The sequence below is a fragment of the Balaenoptera acutorostrata genome, chromosome 4, assembly GCF_949987535.1.
Source record: "Balaenoptera acutorostrata chromosome 4, mBalAcu1.1, whole genome shotgun sequence".
Classification (NCBI taxonomy): domain Eukaryota; kingdom Metazoa; phylum Chordata; class Mammalia; order Artiodactyla; family Balaenopteridae; genus Balaenoptera; species Balaenoptera acutorostrata.
Genome location: NC_080067.1, coordinates 61,252,575 through 61,274,173, shown reverse-complemented (window position 1 = coordinate 61,274,173; position 21,599 = coordinate 61,252,575). Strand labels below are relative to the sequence as shown.

The following is a 21,599-nucleotide window of genomic DNA, read 5'->3' as shown; positions in this document are numbered from 1 at the left end:
GTTGGAGGCAGAATAAGGATTGAAGTGAGGAAGTGCAGGTCAGAGGAAGTAGGCCTGCTGAGATATCTGGCACTGGAAGGGATGAAACAGAACTGAGCCTCCAGGAAAATGGGTTGGCAAGATGGAGTTGAGAAGTAAGTTTCAGCCTAAGGGTTGGGATACGTGGCAGGGCTTCCATCCATACTGTGCCCGTGTCCTGAGCTAGTGGAAGGGCTCAGGAGTGCTGTGAGCAGAGGACCTAGGCCGAAGGAAGGCATGTTGGTGGCCTGGCCTCCCTGCCAGGGGCCTGGGATGAAATGCAACCGGATGAAGTAGGTGCCACTGGTTAGATCTGAGAAAGTATTTGGACCAGGAAAAACCAAGACAGGTTTCAAATTCTGTTGTGCCGTGATTGTCTGGAAGAGAGAGAGAACAAGGCCTGCATCTAGCTAGAAGCTTGCTTTGAGGTAGCTGAGACTGGGCAAGGTTGGGGCACACAAGGCCTGTGGAGGGAACTGGTACCTCAATGACAACCAAGTAATCAGTCACTTAGGAGAATCTAAGTCAGTTTGGGTGAAAAGCGCCCTGGTCCACCATGCCTTAGACAGTCCTTCTCAGGGTCCCCACAAACAGAGAAGGCAGCTGATTGGAGAACAGTAGGAAGCAGTGGAATTAAAACCCTAGGATAACACAAGAAGCCCTAAGTAGTATTAAGAGCTTGGAGAGGAAGTGTGGGTGGAGGGGTAAATCATAACTAGTGGCTTGTAAGCCTTCTAAGGACTGTCAACCCCTTGGAACAGAACAAAGCCTCCATTCACTTGTTCCAGCCCCTGTTTCTTGTTAGCTCCCACAAGTCATTTTCTATAGCCCTGCAGGAACCTGAGGTTAGTTTGCTCAAATTGTAAATGATTTATTTTATGAATGCTGAATAACAGGACCATGGTTAAAGGAAATAATCTTCACATATAAGAATCCCTGATCTGCTCCCTAAACACTTCTTTTCTTCCCTCCCTCATGTGTGTGTGTGTGTGTGTGTGTGTGGTGTGTTGATTGGAACATCTGTTCTAGATATCAGCATCATCTTTAAAGCACACATTTTGAGGAGCTTTCAGGTCAAAAACTTGAATTCAAGTCCAAAGCTGGCCAGAGCCCTAAATACCATTCCTGCTTTTCTTGGCACTATCCAATTTCTTTGGCAAGTATCTGTGAAAAATAATGAAATACCATTTATTAAACATTTTGGTTATAGTGGGCCTTTTGTACACTTTTGCTTATGTGTTATTATGTACCTGTTTTACATTAAATCAAGCTGGAGCATTTAACGTATTTACCAAATGCAAACCTGATCTGAAACAATACTGGGATTTCTACAACACTATATTAGCTCCAATATTTCCTCTATAAATCAGGGATATATTTATACCTATATATCTATAGATATAGATATCTGAGATTATACGCTTTAGAAAACAATGTTTTACCACAAACTGATCTAGGCTTAAGAAATTGTGAGGGTGTGGGTATGGATCTTACTTATTACTACTATCCTGATCTCATATTTTTAAAAGATTAGAGAGAAAGGAATCCTTTTTCTCTATTTTGGATGCATTTTGTAATCCTCTTATTTAAGCACTTCTCAAAGTTCTCATCCTGCTACCCTTAATGGTAGAATGTGTGCCCCTGTAGGCTGACTGGGGTGAAGGATGGGGGCGGGGGAGTCTGAGGCTGGGGCCCTACATTTGCTGCCCACAGATCAAAAGGTCTTTAGAATTTCTTTTATTTGAAAACTCCATAATATCTCTTGGTTGTGCTATAATAATACCCCCCCCACACAATACACCCATGAATAAACCAACCCTTCAGAACAGTATATTCTGTTTATCTAAAAGCATTGTTTCTCATGTTCCTACTAATTTATCAGATGGAATAGTTTGGCATCATGCTTATGCATAGGTTTTGTTTTGTTTTGTTTTGTTCCTAGTCAATTTTGTAAGTGGTAAACTTGTACACAGCGTTCTAAAAGACTCCAAATGCAAAGCTGATCTACTGTTCCAGATGTATATAATAATAATAGCTCACCTTGAGTGCTTTCTCTGTGCCTTGTACATTAATAAATAAAACAAGCATAATCTTTGCCATTAAGAAGTTCATGGTTTAGGGAACCCTCCTACACTGTTGGTGGGAATGTAAATTGGTACAGCCACCATGGAGAACAGTACGGAGTTTCCTTAAAAAAAACTGAAAATAGAGCTACCATATGACCCAGCAATCCCACTCCTAGGCATATATCCGGAGAAAACCATAATTCAAAAAGATGCATGCCCCCTGATGTTCACTGCAGCACTATTTACAATAGCCAGGACATGGACGCAACTTAAATGGCCATCAACAGATGAACGGACAAAGAAGATGTGGTAGATATATACAATGGAATATTATTCAGCCATAAAAAATGAAATAGTGACATTTGCAGAGACGTGGATGGACCTAGGGACTGTCATACAGAGTGAAGTAAGAAAGAGAAAAACAAATATCGTATAATATTGCTTATATGTGAAATCTAGAAAAATGGTAGAGATGAACTTATTTGCAAAGCAGAAATAGAGGCACAGATATAGAGAACAAATTTATGGTTACCAAGGGGGGAAGGAGGGAGTGGGATGAATTGGGAGATTGGGACTGACATATATACACTACTATGTATAAAATAGATAACTAATGAGAACCTACTGTACAGCACAGGGAACTCTACTCAGTGCTCTGTGGCGACCTAAATGTGAAGGAAATCGAAAAAAGCGTGGATATATGTATACGTATGACTGATTCACTTTGCTGTACAGCAAGAAACTAACATAACGTTGTAAAGCAACTATACTCCAATAAAAATTAATAAAAAAAAAGTTCATGGTCCAGTGGACAAGACAGACTGTAAATCAAATAATTAGACAAATGCACATGAAATGGCCACTGTGATAAGCACTGTGAAGGAGCAGAGTCCTGTTATAAAGAGATCATATGAATAATGGGGACATTTGATCTTGTCAGGGGTCAGGAAAGTCCTCCCAAGGAAGTGATGCTTGAATTGAGACCAGGGGGTAGGAGTGAAAGTGTGGGGTTAACTAGGAAGAGGGAGGGTGTGGAGGTTAGCACGGGGAGAGCAGGTGGCCCAGGCAGCTGTTACTGCAATGGCAAAGGCTTTGTGGTGGGAGGGAGCACGGTCCATGCACTGAACTGGAAAAACTCAGTGTGACCGCAACACAGCCCGGGGCAGAGGGGCACATGCAGGTGGGGCTTCAGAGAAGTTTGGGCATTAGAGGTTTTAAGCTGCTTCATGCAAACGTTTTGGAGGAAAGCCGGAAAGGAAGCAAAGACTAGGAGGTTATTGCAGATGAGAGCCACTGCTCCTTGGTCTAAGTTCCAAATATATAGAGATATATATAATTCATAGTATATAAAGGGATCTCTAAGATAAAATTTATTTCAAAGCTTCCAAGTATTAATTTACCTAGACGACTCCAAGTAGATAATTATTTGTAATTTTAAACCTCCACAGAACATTTTCCTAAAATTTACTGCGGGGCAGTTCTGTTATTACTGTTTCTTGGTTAACAGGCAGTCTAGTCGGCCTGCCTTGGTCAACACAGGAACCGTTGTCAGGGAGATTGCAATGGGCCACCCAGGCAAGGGGAAATGTAATGAATTCAGTTAAGTGCTTCCTAGTGTTCCCTTTTTTTTTTTTTTTTTAATTTATTTATTTATTTTTATTTTTGACTGTGTTGGGTCCTCGTTTCTGTGCGAGGGCTTTCTCTAGTTGCGGCAAGTGGGGGCCACTCTTCATCGCGGTGCGTGGGCCTCTCACTATCGCAGCCTCTCTTGTTGCGGAGCACAGGCTCCAGACGCGCAGGCTCAGTAACTGTGGCTCACGGGCCCAGTCGCTCCGCGGCATGTGAGATCCTCCCAGACCAGGGCTCGAACCCGCGTCCCCTGCATTAGCAGGCAGACTCTCAACCACTGCGCCACCAGGGAAGCCCCTAGTGTTCCCTTTAAGCAGGTCCCAGGCAGGATTTGTGAACTAGGGGAAATTGTTTCTAAGACCTTTCTGCCCCAGCCAGTGGCCACTTTCAGACCTCTAAGCCATGGTGGACCAAAGCTTCTCAACTGGATGTTTCTCTTGACCCCTTCCCTCTCTCATTTTTTTCTTCCCAAACTTTATGTTCCTACTGAAAACTTTTCCATCCTTTGCCCCATATCAATAACCTTTCCCTGTATTCCATTATACATAGTCTCTCTGACACTTTAAATTCATGTGAAGTGTATTGGAACGTTCTAATAATTATTTGGATGCCATGATCTCTTGTACATTTTTAGGTTAAAAAAAAAACATTATAAGTTCCCTCCCCTTTTCCCACCTCTCTGCCTTAAAACTATGCCTTTGTGTTAAGAATAGCTTTAGTAAATAGCAGTTCAAGTTCAAGGTGGGAAGATAAGAACTGTTTTGTGTCTAGCTATGAGACAGATAATTTGGGGCAGATGGTAGGACAATGAGCTGCCCCTCTAAAAGCAAAATATGTAAAGCTGCTTTTTTTTTTTTTTACAGCTGAGCTTCCTTATTGCATATCTGGGCTCTTCAAAGGAGGCATTATGACTGAAAGTCAAGTTTACTTAAAGGTACAGTTTCTTCCTGCTGAGGTCAGGCTCTTCTCAAAGACATTGGGACATTCCATTTTTGGGTACTGAGAGAAAAGTTTGCTACTCCACTTTCCCTGAAATAGAGTAATACTGAGTATCATTGCTCTGCAATATTGTCTTGGGCATCAGTTCCCAAATGGAATGTGGCACGAAACATAAGTCTTGCAGAGTTGCTCATGTGTGCAGCTGTGCATGGCATGATAATCCCCAGAGCAAACTTTCGGGTTGCCAAAAAGAGTTAGTCCTGTAGCACCTCAGTGGAACATACCTCACTCAGATTTCAAGATGCATCACCAGAGTCGGAACATCACGCCCTTTTCCTCATCACAGTGATCCTCCAACTCCTTGGAGGGCCCTAGTTTGAGGTAAATGGCCAGTTTTGGAGAGGAGGGCAGGGTCAGACTCAGGTAAAATGGTGAGGTTTACCAATGATTTCTTTAGATCTGGAGTTGGCAAACTATAACCCGCAGACCAAATCCAGCAGCAGCCTGGAGCTAGGAATGGTTTATACTTTTTAAAAGGTTGGAGGAAAAAACAAACAAAACAAAGAAGAACATGGCCCGCAAAGCCTAAAATAGTTACTGTCTAGCCCTTTACAGTAAAAGTTTGCCCCCCAGCTTCCGAGCGCGCCAGGTCCCTTTCTCTGCGTTCACTCCTCTATAACTCCTCTCTGATTCCTCATTAGAAGGAAGCCTGGCCCAGCTCTCAGCTCCAGGTGTACTTACTCAAGAGAGCTAATCCTCCTGCCCAAAGGCAAACCCATTGACCTGGCTGCCTTTTCCCAGTTGGAGGGAGGACTGTAGTCTGCTTGTACTCTTCCTTTCCTCCTGCCCCCTCCCCCTGGCTTCCACCTCGCGCTATGGTCTGGAGCTACCCTTCCTCAGGCTGTGGGTGCCCCAGTTCTCAACGCCTGGGGGCAAGGGTTTCTGCCAGCCAGGAGCTTCTGGAGACCGAGGGTCTCATGCATCCCCTGCTAGAGTAGTGAAGAGGTCTGCTCCTTGAGACTTCCTCGGGTTCTAACACCTGTGGTCCTAAGAGAGGCCTCCCAGGACCTCCGGGCTGGCTTGTGACCCAGAATGCTCTCTGGTTGCAGCAGTTCTGTCCCCACCCCTGCCCCTGCCAGGCTCAGATCTGCTTGCTGTGTGGAGTAGTGGTTAAGAGTATGAACTCACCTGCCTAGATGAAAATCCAGCTCTGACATTTACTAGCTAGGGAACCTCAGGCAAGTCACTTAATCAGCCTGTGATTTGGTTTCCTCATCTGTGGACAGGGGATAATAATAGTTCCTCATTCATCTGGCTATGGCGAGGATTAAATGTTAATCTGCATCAAATGGTTTTGAACAAAAGGCCTAACACATGGTAAGTACTCAATAACATGCTCGCTCTTACTACTATTTGATGTTCTGAGGTTAGCTGTGTCATGAGCTGGTCTTGGCCCAGGTCTCTACTTCCTCTGGCTGTTGCTCAAAGTGACTTCTGCTCTCAGTCAGTCAGGCCACCCCCGGGGGGGGGGGGTAGGCAAGACTTCGAGAAACAGGTGAAATGTGTTTAAGAGGCTTCCCATAGCTCTTATTCTTTATACCTTTTATTATGCAGAATAATGACTAAAAATACCTTGCTTTTGAAAGGAGACTGTGATCTGCTTTCACAAACACTATTTCATTAGAGGCATGCGACAGCCCTGTGAAATAGCTGGCACATGGCAGTCACCGATAGATGTTGACTGAGTGATGGAGATGGGCTGTGGGCCTGCCGGTGAGCAGGGTGATGTGGTGTGGCCATGCAGAACTGGCCGCTTTGGAGCAATCTTGTTAATGTGCTCCCTACTTTATTCATGAGGAAGCTGAGTTTCTGAGCTGGTTGTTGCTTTGTCTAAGATTACACACAACTCGGATAGAGCTGCATCTAGAACCCAGTTCCTCTGACCTCTACGCTAGGCCTGTGGTGGTTATACCTATCACTAAATGTGTCTAAAATCAAGTTCATTTTATTTGATTCAATAATAACCTGGGTACTGGCATACACAGTCTGTCCTTTGTGTTGCTCAAGGAAGATCACAACATCAAAAGCTGTAGAAGGGGAGGGAGGTCCTGTGCCCCATGAGGAGTTCTCTGAGTCTCTGCAAAGGACAGTGACTTTCAAGAGTGTCGGAAGGAAGTGAGCACAGGTGCTCAGTGACTTCCCCTCTCATATTGGAGGGGACTTGCCACGGGACACATAATTTCCCTCGCCCTTTGCCCCTGGGAGAGCAGTTTCCCCTGTGGGGAAGGGCTGTGACTGTTCAGTTCTGTCTGTGGCTGGGTGGGATAAGTTTAGGGGAAGGGAAGTATTAGGAAGCCCATTTAGTTGTATATCTAAGCTTTGATCTCCAAAAAGTAGAAAAATAAAAGATCAAGAATTAAAGACATTTTACCAAATTTGAACACAATTTACCAAATGCGTTCCACAGAATGCTAGCTTTGCAAGATTTTGAAAGGTATGTCTTTAAAAAGGGGGTTCAAAGGGTTTATAAGATTTTCATACTGCAAGGTTTCTCAGTCTTTAATATGCTAACGAACATTGCAAATCTCCAGAAGGTGGATTTAACATGTGAGATTTCCCAGACTTCTTTAATGTTGAACCTTTTATTCCCCAAAGTGCAGGCTATGTGCCCATGATGAGTGGAACACAATTTAAGAAATCTTAACATAAGGGCATTTGGCGTATTCTTATAAAGTGAAGTCTGCTCACTTTCCAGTGGCCATAATAAGGGTGTGTGTGTGTGTGTGTGTGTGTGTGTGTGTGTGTGTGTGTTCAGAACTGCAGAGCCAGCCACAGACATGAGAATGTGCACAGTTAATTTCTGTAGGAATTGTAGTCCCATCAGAGAAGAAAAAAATACAAACAATTCAGAATAAAATGAAATAGTTTATAAATTGGTTGAATTCAGTCAGCTAGGTGTGTCAGCAATCTAGCATTAGGGGTACAAATACCAATCACTTGGAAGAAGTAGGTTCAGCCAGAATCTGCGAGCAGGAACGGTGGCAAGACCACTACCCACCTGAAGGCAAGAATTTGGGGTTCCCATTGGCGGTATTAAGGAGGGTTCAGTATGTCTTATCAGCTGTGAGAAATACCACTCCGATGTCTGCATCTCCAGCCAGACCTCTCAGGACAATTAGCCACTTACCCTAAGTCACCTGGGCCAGTAGAATTTTTTATTTAAAGCATGTTTCTTTTAGCCTCAGTAAAGCATAAAGTTAAATAAAGAGATAAGTATATCAATACTTACTTAAAGCTTATGCACTTAAACTTTTTAAGTCTACTAAAGTAAATTTTTTATTCTATGCTTAGAAATAACTTGTGCATATTTGTATTTGGTGTTTTAAACATTTGTGATGCTTAAGATAATTTGACGTTTTTAGAATGCCTGACAGGTTGTCCTTGTGATGCCAATTTAAACCATCTATGTGAGCTCTGTAATTGATTTAGATTTGTGATCTCCAGTGAAAAGATATGAGAATTTTATTAAATCTGTATTTTTGTTATATTCAAAAGAACTTAAGATTCATCATATTTTATAATTAGTTTATCATATTTATGAGCATTACTTGTGATTCTTTTGTTTGTTGAGCAATGAAGTATTTTAAAAAGAAGATTGAATACATTAAATGTATAAATGAAGTTTAATAATTCAAAGGAATTTAATTAACCAGATTGTAAGCATTCACTTAAAAGAGAGACTTAGATATGGAGCTTGAAAGCTTAAAGGAAAACTAGGTTTTCAAATTTGTAGTAAATAAAACTGAATTACAACATATTGCCTTCTTTGCCCACAAAAGCTGTCTTTGAGAACATGCCACACCCAAATTGCCACGTGGGAGCACTGGAGGTGGTGAGAGGTATGGAGTGAGTGGGGCGAAGGTCTTCCTCGTGTAATCCTTTCTTCCTTGTGTAGATGCGCTAATAGCTCAGAGTGCAAGTGACTGAATGCAGGTGGTTGATTATAACCACTGCATTCAATAAGCATTTTTTGAGATTCTGATCTAGGAGATGTGGGTCATATAAATGAGATTAAGATGTGGTTCCTCCCCTGAAGCAGTTTCTCCTTTTTTCCACTTTGCATTTCTCTCCTCCATTCATGGAAGGACTTTGCAGCAAACACTTGCACTTTCTTGCCTTGACCTGCTTAGTTGCACTCAGTGGAAAAGCAGACAAGGCTCTCAGACAGCCTCGAGTGCAAATTCTTGTTTTGCCATTTGCCACGTGAACTTAGATAAGCTATTTGGTCTTGTTACTTTAGCTTCCTCATGAGTCAAACTGAGATAACAGTATTATTTACCTCTACAGGTTTTTGAGAAAATTAGGGACAGCAAAGATAAAAGTGCTTGGTAACAAGCAATAAGCTTCAATAACTGGTAGCCATTAATATGACCCATGGTTTCTTTCCATCAATGTCCTTGCACAGATAGAATGTCACCTGATATCCACCCGTGATAAAATATGTTTAGGCTTCTGAGCTCATCAAGAGCAGGGGAGACATTTGGGGCAGGAGACAGCTGAAGGTAATAGAGAACTCTTCTTTACCTACACTCACTCTCCAGCCACTTGTATCCAGATCTGTGATTTCAAATATCCTTACTTAACTGATGAGTCCCAACGTTATATTTTCAGCTCTGATACCTCCTCTGAACACCAGATATGTATATCTGGCTCCCTATTTGACATCTTCATGGGGATGTCTGATTGTCACATCAAACTCAAACAAAACTCTTGATTTTTCCCTCATAAACTTTCTCCTCTCCCAGACTCTCCCATCTTGATAAATGGACATTCCATTCTTCTACTTGCTTGGTCTAAAATCTCAGCAGCATCTTTGAGTCTTGTGTTTCTCTCGCATGCCACAAATATATTTCCTGATCCTTGTTTAAAACGTACACAGAGTTTAGCTTCTTTTAACCAGCTCTTGCCACCATCCTCCATGCTGCCAACCTCTCATTGGGATTTCTGCACTAGCCCCTAACTAGTTGTCCCCTTTCCACTGTCGCACTATTGCCCTTAACACTCTGCATAGTAAAACAGAAGTCACGTCAAGTCACTTCTCCACTCAAAACCTTTCAATGGATTTCCATCTCATGAAAAGAAAAAGGCCTTCACATGTGGTCCCTGGCTCTCCCGCCACTCCTTGGCTGACTTTGTGCCAGTCAACTGGCATCATTTTTATTCCTAGAATACAGCACGCTTGCTTTTGCCTCTGCTCTTTTGTATTTGACATTCCCTCTGCCTTCTTCTTCTGATATTTGCCACTCACCCCCGCAACTTCATTTCGTTTCCTGCTCACAGATCACCTTAACTGAGCAGCCTCTTCTAAAAGCCCTATCTAAACTAACATATGCTCCCAACCCTCTCCCCACCTTATTTTACTTAAGCTTGGTACCTGTTATTTACCTGACTTACTAGCAGCTAGGTATGGTCATATGCCCAAGTTCTGGCCAGTTAAGTACGAGTAGAAGTGATAAGAACAACTGCCAGGACGAGTCCTCTATTTGTCCTTCTTTCTGGCCCAGTGGCTGGAATTTGAATGTGATTGCGGGAGCTAGAAAAGCCACCTTAGACCACTAGGGAGGAGATACGTGTCGAGCTAGTAGAACAATCTGGGTCCTTGATACCTTATCCGTTCTGGAATGCTTACATTTGAATGGCTATGTTAGAGAATAAGCTTTTATTTTGTTTAAGCCATTTTTTATATTGTCTTTGTTACAGAAGTCAAACGATAGCCTGATGCAGACATATTTTTTGAAAGTCTGTCTGTCCTCCTAACCCCCACCTGACTGGACTAGACCATAAATTCCATGCGAGTAGGGGCTGTGTTTGGTTTACTGTAAACAGCTTCTTGAACAGTGCCTGGTACGCTAAGCATTCAGGAAAAGTTTGTTGAATGAATGAACAGCAAAACCATCAACATAATGTGAGGCCTTGAGCACTGCTTGAGGAAGAACATGGCTGGTCAGTATAAGTAAGTGATTGGTACAGCAGTAAGCTCTGTGTGTGGCTGGTTTTCTATTCTGACTAATCACAAAGGCAGGATACAACCTGCTATTTCCATTATCTGAGAGGCATAAATACTTGCAAGATGGTTGTGTGTTGCTTTTGTAATTTAAATGAAGACTCCCAAGTAAAGTTCATTGTTATAATGAAATCGGGTCACAGAGTCATGGAAAACTGTGACAAGGTTCACGCTGATGAGGAAAGGTCACACGTCGCATGCTAAGCACAGATGGAGAAAAGGAGCTTGTGTGCTGAGATCTTGAGATGTGTGGCTGAGATGTGTATCAGTGTGGGTGGCAAAAGCTGATAGCTGGAAGAACCACAGACAAAGAATTGCACAAACGGAGTCAAAATGAAACAGAAACATGTCACAGGGTGCCAGCAAGAAGCTTGGGGGTAAATGCTGCAGACATAAAGCCACTGATTTCATGGGTGAGTAACAATACGAAAGAGAGTTACAGTGCCAAGATAATATTTTTGGTATCAAATACCATTTTCATGCTATTAAGTTTGTTTTGAATATTTTAATTACATAGATCAGCTAATATATACAACTTAAAACATCACGGTGACTTTAAAAATACAGTAATGAGATCCTGAGGTCTGGGATTAAACCACCTTAATTTTAAAGTGTTCTATTTCCTGAGTGATAAAAGTTGCAAAGGTATAGGCTATCTTGCCATCCCACATCCCCTGGGTGTAATATTACTGAAATAAAACAAGTCAAGATTTGTTTAGTCATTTTATAATACACATGTAACTTCTGGTAACAGTTACTGGTAAGAAGTTTCTCTTCCTTGAGAAGTTAGCTAGAAAGTTCAAGAGAACTTTCTTCATAATGTGCCTCTTTGCTTTAAAATTTCTTAGTAACAGTAATTTCTCCTTTCTAGAAACATATTAACATTTATATTCAAAACATAAGGACGGCTTTTAGATTAGGACAAAGTACTGGAAACTGGTTGTTACCTCACTCTTGTGCCTAATTATTGCTTGCATTTTGGTGAGGCCTCTGATCTGGTATACTGGATGTGTTGGAATGACTAGTGGGCAGAGTAACAATACATGTGACCTTTGTATGGTGGCTCTTTTATCTGAGTATTTCATGTTGAAGCCACAATGTCATATCAGATAGGTTCTGGAATATAGAAATCAAAGTGATCAAAATATGGCCTCCTTTAAAACCCCTTCGCTGAGAGAATCAAGGCTTTTCCGCATTTGGTACTGTTTTTGTCCGAAGGGTGCTTCAAGTCTGTCTTCAGTGAGCACAGCGGAGGAAGTTCACTTTACAGGAACAAGCTTATGGCACAGGTCCCCTTAGGTGACTTTTATTATGATATTCAAATGAAGTCAATTATGCACAGAAATACCTTGTAAACAAATGCATGTATTATTATTATCATTGTGATAATAACGATTTAGGAATTTCTGTTAGGAAAGGAGGCATCTTGGTGTAGGGTATAAGAATTTCAGGCTAGAAGCCCGGGACCCCATGAACCTGAGGGAGGGAATGAGGTCATTTTGAAGGAAGATAAGTCTGGGGTCCCAGGTTTGGAGATGACCGTATTAAGAAACGGTGTAGTTGGGTAGTCCTCATTCACTGGATGAGTGGTTTGATTTTATGGACAGGACCCACGCACAGTGGTGGCACAATGTGAAACTTCAAAAACAAGCTAGGCCAATAGATGTGTTTCATTGGGTGGCTCAGATAATGAACCCTAGCTGTACTGAGATAGCTTACTAATTGAAGAGAGAATTATGCTTAGTGACATACATACGTATGTCACTAAAAATATTGAAAAAAAAAGAAGATATTATATTCTCAGTGCTTCTGGAAAGCATCTTTGCAAAGGTTCTCCAGTAAATAAGCCTAAGCTTTAGAATCTTACTGAAATGCAAAACTAGCTCTCTTTGTGCTGTTTCCCTGTACACTCAACACAGTGTTTTGGAAACCTGCAGTTATCTAAATTCCCATCAGGTGACATTGTTTATTCTAACATTCCCTCTTTCATATATGAAAATAGCTCTAAGGACAAACCACCGAGATGCTTTGAACTCTCTTTCTGGTGGTTCAGAGGGAGTTTCCAATCTCACTCCCTTTCCTCTGATGGTTTTCCTGCCCCTCCTGCCCCCGCCCCCCAAAGGTCTGGAAAGGCCTTCAGCTGCTCCTCCCCACCCTCCTCCAAGAGCTCATCAGGGGCAAGAGCCTTTGACCTTGGCCAAAAAAAGCACCTGTCTCATCACTGAGCTTATTAGGCCACCCGGAGTCCAGACGTGTAAAAGTTACTTCTAATGAACTTTTTTTTTGGTGTGAAAATTTAGGTCTCTTATATTGAGAGGAAAAGGCTATTGCTTCAAAATAATGACTACACCGATTTCCAGATATTGTTGTGAAAGTACAAAAGTATGAAAGCACAACCCCTTACCTAAAAAGGCTGCAAAAAATGTTATTTTACTTTGAAGACAGCAATAACTGAAAATAACAACAAAAAGGTTTCTTTGAGGCCAAATCTTAAAATTAAAAGGGTAAGCTGCTTTCTTTACCCTAGGCTTATACAAAGGTCTGAGAAGGCTCCAAGACCTGCTTTTTGAGGACCTTAGATGAACACATTTGTTTCAAAAACTGTGAGGTGCCTCCCTTTTTAAAAACAACCCGCTGCACTCATCATATTGTCACATTATCACTCATCTAAGTTACACTCTATAAACCGCCTTGATGTGCTACACACATGCAAGAAGTACACAAAGTGGATATACTTCTACTGTCTTTGCTGCCGTAGAGGTATATATGTTTAGTAAACATTTAGGTACATTATTTTATTTTTGTGAAACGAGAACTGATCGACCAAACCTTTCAAACAGACCCACCAGACGATAAATACCACCATATGTTTAATTCACAGTACATTTGGGCATAAACACTTCAATTACAGCTTTGTGTTTAGTATCAAAACCCTTTTCTTGTGTGTGTTTTCTCCACAGATCCCGTGCTCTGGATTACATTTTGAATATCGCTTATTACAGATAAAGCACCTTTCCAGGTACGCTTCCGAGAAACATATGTATTTACGCACACAAAGGTGCGTGCAGATCTTTTCACAAACAAACGTCCATATGATGCCTGCGCCGCGCTCCCCTCACATGCTCACCGCGTGCGTGTGGCCCGCCGGCCGCGCCGCGCAGCCCGGGTGCCCGCGGGGCCAGGCCGCCCCCGAACACGCGGGAGGCCCGCCGGCCTCCCCAGAAAAGCTAACCGGCGTTTCCCCACCCGAGGCGGCGCAAGCCTTCCCGCCCCCACCGGGCCTGGGGCCGCGCAGCCAACACCCAGGCTGCCCCGCACCCGGCCGCGCACGGCGGTGGGGGCGGGGCGGCCGGGGGCCCGGCGACACCTCGGAGCGCCTGCAGGTCTGTCTTTCTTTTTAAAAGCCTGCGCCGCGCCCACCCAGCCCCCAGCGCCGCCGCGGCGGGCGGGAGGGAGAGGAGCGGGGCCGGCGGTGCCCCCCTCCCCCCGCGCCGCGCCGCCGCCGCCACCTCCTCCCCGCGTCCGCGGCGCCCCTCCCCCGCCGGCCCCTCCCCCGCGCGCCCGCCCGCCCGCCCGCCCGGCGCAGGCCGCTTGGGTTTGTTTTGCTGCGCGGCCGCCGCCGCCGCCGCCGCCGCCGCGGGCCTCGCGAGCTCATTTGTGCCTGGCTGGTCCCCATTCCTCTCTCCCCAGTGTTGAGTGTCTGAGCCGTTGGCTGCTCCGAACCGTTTGGCTCTTTCCCTTAGTAACAGCTTTTACCTTCTGCCTCAATTCCTCTCCCCGCTCGCGCCCTTCCCCCGCGCGCCGCCTCCCCCCGCCGCCGGCCGCGTGCGCCCCCGCCCCTCCCCCCGCGGCGGGAGCACCTCCGCTCGCCACCTGGGGACCCGCGCCGCGCTCCCCGCCCCCGCCCGCCCGGCGCCCATCCCCCGCGCCCTCCGCTCGCCGGGGTTATAATTGCCTCTCACCCCCCGGAGGGGTTATTTTGGGGGTGGTTGGAGGTGGCGGCGGCGGCGAGGAGGGGAATTTCCTTGTGTCTCCATTCCCGGGAGGGGGGAGCGGCGTTGGAGGCCACGGTTTCCAGGTAAGCGCCGGGGGCCGGACCCCGGGGTTGGGGCGGCCGCGGGCCTGGGCGGGGGGCGCGGGCGGAGGCGGCCGGGGGGCGCCGGGCCGCCGGGGGGGGGATGGGCGCAAGTGGAACATGCATTTTTCAACTTGGCCCTTCGGGGAGCTGGGGGTTTGGCGGGGGAGGGGAGGGAAGGCATTTAGGGTGCCCCATCCCCCCTTTTTGCTCTCAGGCTTCTTTGAAATGCTCACGTGCCTGCCCACCCCCTACCCTTTCCTGGTCCCGGGGGATCCTCACCCTTATTATGTTGTTGTCCCCGAAAATGTGCATCTCGGCCTTCTCCCCCCTTCCACCCTTCTTGCATTTACACCCCCATTTTGTGTGTGTGTGTGTGTGTATGTGCGGGAGGCTTTCAGGAAAGAATTTGCAGCAAATTGAATCAAGGAGCCATCATGAGGCCGACTCCTTTATAGCCTATTTTTAGCAGGGGAGAGGGATCTCTTCGGTGCACGTTATTTTGTTAAACCTCAGGCAGCAATGGAAATCCGCTCCCCTACCGCGGCGCGGCCCCGGGCCCGGCGCGGCGACCCTGGCCGGCGTGCTGGGGGCTGCGGGCGGCTGTTAGGGCCGCGCGTCCCGGGCGGGGGCGGGGGCGGGGGCGGGGGCGGGGGCGCGGGCGCGGGCGCGGGCGGGGGAGGGGCGCGCGCCCGCGCTCCGGGACGTGTTTATTTGTAACTTAGTGCTTTTTATCGTCTTGAGGAGGTATTTGATAGAGCCTCTTTGAAGTTGGGTTCAGAAGTGTAGAATTGGCAAAGTTATTGCCAGCTTCCTGGTAAGTTTTGGGTGGCTCAGAGTCACATTATTTTCTGACAGTGTAAAGGCCACGTTGTGAGAGTGGTTTATCGGTAACTTCCTCATTGCAACCGATGTCACTTTTTGAACAGAAGCAGACTTTTATAAGTGAAATATTAATCTGAAATGGCAGCTTGAGGGAAGCCATGCGTGTGTTAGCGTGTTCAGTATTTTTGGAAGTTCCTAATTTGCTGAAACAGGCAGCACTTTGCAGTGGCAACCGAAAATAAATTTAGGTTGTGAAAATGGTGTGTTTCATGTAAAATTTGGGTTGTAATGGCTCTTAAAAGACGCTCCCGTTGTTAGGTTATCTAATAATATTCTCGAAAATAAATTGGTGATTACAAATGGCAAAAGTGTTGGAATCTAGTTAAAAACTAGGTTTTTTCCTCAGTGTCTGGAGTTTACTTTAAACCGTGGACTCTGTGGGCATCAGGGTGAAGAGTTTTAGTACCTATGTGATTATAGTTGACAGAGGGAAGTTGACTTTTGGCTTTCTTGTTTTCTGAACAAGACCCTTATGCTGATCTCAACAAGCTTGTTAATAAAATTTGGTGGGTGAAATGTGGGTTATTTTTAGTCTGAATGGTTTGATTCTCCCTCCCTCATATAATTAAGTAATCGTTTCTCTTTCCCCCTTTTTTTTCCCTAAAGACTCCTTTATCAGGTTGGATAATATAAGGCCCTGGTGGTGTTTTCATCTACTTACCTTAAAAAAAATTGTAATAAATATCCTGGTTACACGTTGAAGATAGAGTGAGTGACTTTTTGGTTTTCCCAGTGTGGTTTATTTTCATTTTTTGTTAAATAAGACCCATGCTGCATTGGTGTATTTTAGTAATCTTGACTTCCTGGAACTGTATGTTCTCACCATTTTAATAAGTTTGTAGTCTAGGGAAATAGGGCACCTTTGTCTCCATGAAAACTGTGTGTGTGCTGAGTTGTATCATGGGAATTCATGGCAAGCAAGCCTCGGAAATTATCCTTGAGCGCGTTCTAGAAATAGTTAGCGTTTACCTGTGGAGGAGGAACAGCAGAAAGAAAATATGCCTGAAAGTGGTTAGGCGAGTGATTCGTGTTTATACTTTTTGCTCTTAAATCGAGGTTTTCCTGCTTCTTTGGAATATGAATTTTTTCTCCCAGTTCTGCTGTTATGCACCATGTGATATATGTAATCCCAACCATTAAGTCCATAAGTAACTACTATTTTTTGTCATTTGAGTTGTTAGAATCAGACCTAGAGAGCAAAATACTAAACTGTATGGGGGATGAAAACAATATGTACGTGGAAAAAGTTTTTCTTACTGTTAAGGAACTTAATTAAGGTACTTATTAATGGCATAAAAATTGTTGCAGAGCTCACCATTAGTTTATAAGATGTTTTTATTTCAACGTGTACCAGCTTTTGTTATTAATATGGGAGATACCAGTGGTAAATGGATTGGCCCTTTGTGAAGGTTGTATTTTTTCACTGGTTGCTTCAAAGAGGCAAATATTTTAATAACGTTTTTACGTGTGTTCAGGAATCTTTGTTACCTGTGTTCACACCATAAGATTTATCACGATTACCATGATACATGCCTATCGAGAGAACGAGAAGTAACTGCTTCCTTTCTACTGGGAGAGTTTCAAGCTAATATGCAGAAAGGGCAGAAGCTTACTATAAACATTAGGGGTTACTGATAAAAAGAGATGTGACTAATGGACCTTTTAAATGACAACCTGTTGAACGAATACATCTGTTCATATATAACAATGAAATATAAGTACGACCTTGTCAAATGAGTAGCTAATAAAGGAGTTCTTCTCCAATATACTACAGCAGTTATTACTACAAAGAATTTCTGACTTGACACATTTTGATGAAGAAGTAATTTGTTGGGTTTGTTCATTTTCTGTGTTATTTGTATAAAAAGAATTGAGAAGAATGTGAATAGTAGTAAGTCGGGGAGAGAGAGATGGCAGAAATGTTGGCGCTGTCTGGGACTTTGTATTTTTCTAGTACATGAAATTTGACTCATTTCAAATGATGTTTATAGTTTAAGTCACTGGCATGCAAAAAGAGAAAGCAGCTAACATTGAGACATTATACATCCCAATAGTACAGAAGGGCTAAGACCCCAGGGCTGTGTAGTAAAGAATTGGTAAGAGTATAGTCTGGTTTGGAGACCCCATGGTGGTATCTCCTGCTCTATCACCAATAGATACTTGAATTTAAAAAAAAAACCTGTGTGAGAGAGCTTATGCTGGAGAGGTTTGCTGTTCACTTCCTCTGGGATTGGACTCCCTAAGAGTACAGTTAACTGTCCTGTTTGCAAGAGTCCAAGGAAAGGGACTCTGCTTGGGCTATACTATAGAAAAGGTGTGAGGTGCTTTCTATGTCATTTATATCCCAGGCTAATCCTGAGGTGGGTAGTATTGGGCTCTTTTTGTGGATGATGAAACAGCAAGGTCAAGATAAGTTAATTCGCTTGTTCAAGGCCACAAAAGGATCAAATGATGCCCTAGGATTTAAACCTCGGTCTGTCTGAGCCCTAGTCCATGTTCTTTCTAGATGACTGTAGCTGTGCCAAAGTTTCAGCTGTTTCGTCAGTCTTTAGATATCCTTGCAAAAACTAGTGTTTCCAATCAAACTTATAATTCTGTACTTGGGAGCTCTACTAACTGGGTCAAGTGATTGCATGGATAAATGAAATTCATAGGGCTCAAATACCATTGTCTTAACTCTCTAGAACTGTTTAATAAGATGCCATCTTCTTGTCCGCTGCTGTATTTCCTACCTTTAGATTCACAGCGGTGACATAGCCTCTCCACATGCTGCCAGCAGAAATAAGGAAACGTGGTTCCATACCTACAATTAGTTAAGAAGGAAAAGCAAATAAGAGTGTCTCACGTATTTCTGAAAACTCGTGTAAGAAAAATCATAAAAGTCTTTTCGTGCAGCATACTGATTCTATCAGGGGTTCTCAAGGTGAACTGCGCAGCTTCAAACTCAGGCACCATCCCTTACTAATTATGTCACCTTGGGGGAGTAACTCCGCTCTGTCTCAGTTTTCTCCTCTGTGTAATGGGACGGTCAGCTTCAAAGAGTTGAGAGGATTAAGAGAGTTGTATGTGTGATGCAGCTAGAGATTATCGTACTAAGTGAAGTAAGTCAGAAAGAAAAAGACAAGTACCATATGATATCACTTATATGTGGAATCTGAAATGCAGTACAAGTGAACCTATCTACAAAACAAAGAGACTCAACAGGCATAGAGAACAGACTTGCGGTTGCCAAGGTGGTGCGGGGGAGGGAGAGGGATGGACTGGGAGTTTGGATTTGGTAGATGTAAACTATTACATTTAGAATGGGTAAACAGCAAGGTCCTAGTGTATAGCACAGGGAACTATAGCCAATCCCCTGGGGGTAAACCATAATGGAAAAAATATATATATAAAAAGAATGTATATATGTGTATAACTGAGTCACTTGGCTGTACAGCAGAAATTATTAGCACAACGTTGTAAATCAAACTATAATGAAAAACATCGTTTGTGTAAGTTGCTGAGAACAGTAGCTGACAAACAAGCATCATGAAAATGTGAGTTGTTGAGGATGATAATGGGTTTGGATTTGAAGTTTGTTTCTTTGTATTACATTTTATTTGCTTGTTTTTTAAGTAGGGGCATAATGTCATAGAATGTATTTGGCAGTTTTATTTCCTGAATTTTGGGGCAAAATAGTCGAAATAAGCTTGGCATAATTTATTTACTTCTGAAGTTGTGATTTAAGGCTTACTTGAAGAATTAGGTTGGGTTTTATTTCATTTTATTTTAAAAATTTATTTATTTATTTATTTTTGGCTGCATTGGGTCTTCGTTGCTGCGCGTGGGCTTTCTCTAGTTGTGGAGAGTGGGGGTAACTCTTCGTCGCAGTGCGTGGGCTTCTCATCGTAGTGGCTTGTCTTGTTGTGGAGCATGGGCTCTAGGCATGTGGGCTTCAGTAGTTGTGGCACGCTGGCTCAGTAGTTGTGGCTCACAGGCTTAGTTGCTCTGCAGCGTGTGGGATCTTCCTGGACCAGGGCTCGAACCTGTGTCCCCAGCATTGGCAGGCAGATTCTTAACCACTGCGCCACCAGGAAAGCCCTAGGTTGGATTTCAACACTAAGTGGAAACAATACCAAGTTCCATGCTTGGTGTAGGTAGTGGTGGGTCTTCTGTGTGTCTTTGTTGCCGTTCTTCTGTCACTTGGGCTTGGACTTTTTAAATCTGCTTGCAGCATTTGAAACATTTTCTTACTCTTTTTAAATAAAAAGGGATTTTATTGTTCAAGGCTGGATCTGGCAGTACCTAGGATCTGCTTTTTAAAATTGGAGTGATTACTTTTTAAGTAGGTTATTGTTTTCTCCAGCTTCAACCTTTCATCTGTGTTCTTGTTCTACATTTTCAGCTGCTGTCAAGACGGTTCTGCTTGGAGGTTGTGTTCCTCTGAAATACCTTTGAATCTTGTCTTATTTTCCCTTCCCATTTTTTATCGTTCTTAATTCAGCGGTAATGTTAACGACTTCTAGAGTTCTATGTGTCAGGATTACGAAGGTGCTTTGACAGGTACTTGTGACAATCTAAGCGACTGCTATCCTGATTACTAACAGCATGGAGACCAAGGCTCAGGTAGTAAGGGGTGCAGAGAGGGGTTTAGGTCCAGTGTGTCTGACTTCTAGGCCAGTGTTCTTATTTATTTAAATTTTTATTTATTTGACTGCATCGGGTCTTAGTTGCGGCGTGCGGGGTCTTCTGTTGCGGCGCACAGGCTTCTCTCTAGTTGTGGCACGCGCAGACTCTAGAGTGCGTGCGCGCACGCACACGTGAGGGCTTAGTTGCCCCTCGGCATGTGGGATCTTAGTTCCCCGACCAGGGATCGAACCCACGTCCCCTGCATTGAAAGGTGGATTGTTAACCACTGGACCGCCAGGGAAGTCCCTAGGCCAGTGTTCTTAACTAGCAGTCTGTTTTCTCAGTGAGTGAGGGAGAGAATGAATGAATGGTTTTAGGTTTCTGGGTTATTGCATTACTTTTCAAGTAGGTTGCTTGATATCTTCTTCTCCATTCTGTCTTCTCTAATCACCAACAGTGTAATTTATTTAAATACTGGTTTCATGACGTCAGTTCCCCTGCTGAAGAACCCATAATGGCTTCCCTTTGGCAGCTGGACGTAGTTCATCTGCTTCAAGTCTGGCTTTTAAGGCTCCATTCTAAAACCTATTCAGCCGTATTTCCCACTCTTCTCCAACTGGGATTCTTGCCTGCCTATCGAATACTGCAGTTTTGTCATACTCATTACTCCTCTGCCTTTGTGCATGCTGTTCCTTCCCTTTATCCTTTTAATAGCCTAGTTTCAATCCCACTTTCATGAAGTTTTTTCTGGCTGTCCTGACTCAAGATATTTCTTTGAGATTTCATCGCATTTAATGAGTATCACAAACTCCATAATTATTTATCGTTTTGTGAGTATGTGTCACATCGCCTCAACCAAATGTTACATTTCTTGAAGGAAAGGGCCACTTTCCTTATAGTACGTAGCAAAACTCTTGACTTTTGTATTATACTATCTTCGTAATAAAATGGATTGCTTCTACAAGGGCCCATGTTAAAGTAACAGTGACAGTCCTGTTTCACTCTTGTTGATGTGGCAGAAGCTTCTCTTTGAGTTAGACTTTCAAAGTTTAGTTGTACTATAGTCACATTTAACCATTAATTTGAATTTTCATGTTGGCAGTGTTGACAAGGAAGGGGAAAAAAATATCTAGTCAACATTTAGAGTGAAATGGAAATGGATAGTTTTATTCTCTTAATCCTGGAATAGTAGCCACAGTCCTGGTGAAAAACCTAGTCTAGTTGGGAATCATGTCACACTAAGTTTGCTTTATCTGGTTATATTTGTGTTAGTTGTTATGAAACTTAAGATTTTGGATTTTATTTTTTTAATCCT

At 43.5% G+C, this 21,599-nt stretch overlaps 1 protein-coding gene and 1 long non-coding RNA gene across 8 annotated transcripts in view; one reads left to right on the top strand and one right to left on the bottom strand.

Annotated features, from left to right (window-relative positions):
* Positions 1–15,134, bottom strand: part of LOC103007533 (uncharacterized) — a 118,617-nt gene extending 103,483 nt beyond the window's left edge. The window contains exon 1 of the long non-coding RNA XR_450258.3: positions 15,074–15,134. This is a non-coding gene — a long non-coding RNA (uncharacterized LOC103007533). The remainder of the gene's footprint in view (positions 1–15,073) is intronic.
* TBL1XR1 (TBL1X/Y related 1) overlaps positions 14,399–21,599 on the top strand; it is a 177,616-nt gene continuing 170,415 nt past the window's right edge. For 3 of the 7 annotated variants that reach the window (XM_057545056.1, XM_057545058.1, XM_057545057.1), the window contains exon 1: positions 14,399–14,794. The gene's annotated coding sequence lies outside the window, so the exon portion shown is untranslated. Of the gene's footprint in view, positions 14,795–15,468; positions 15,609–21,599 lie in introns of those variants that run through there. The other 4 variants (XM_007173542.2, XM_057545059.1, XM_057545054.1 and 1 more) reach the window with 3 other exon arrangements.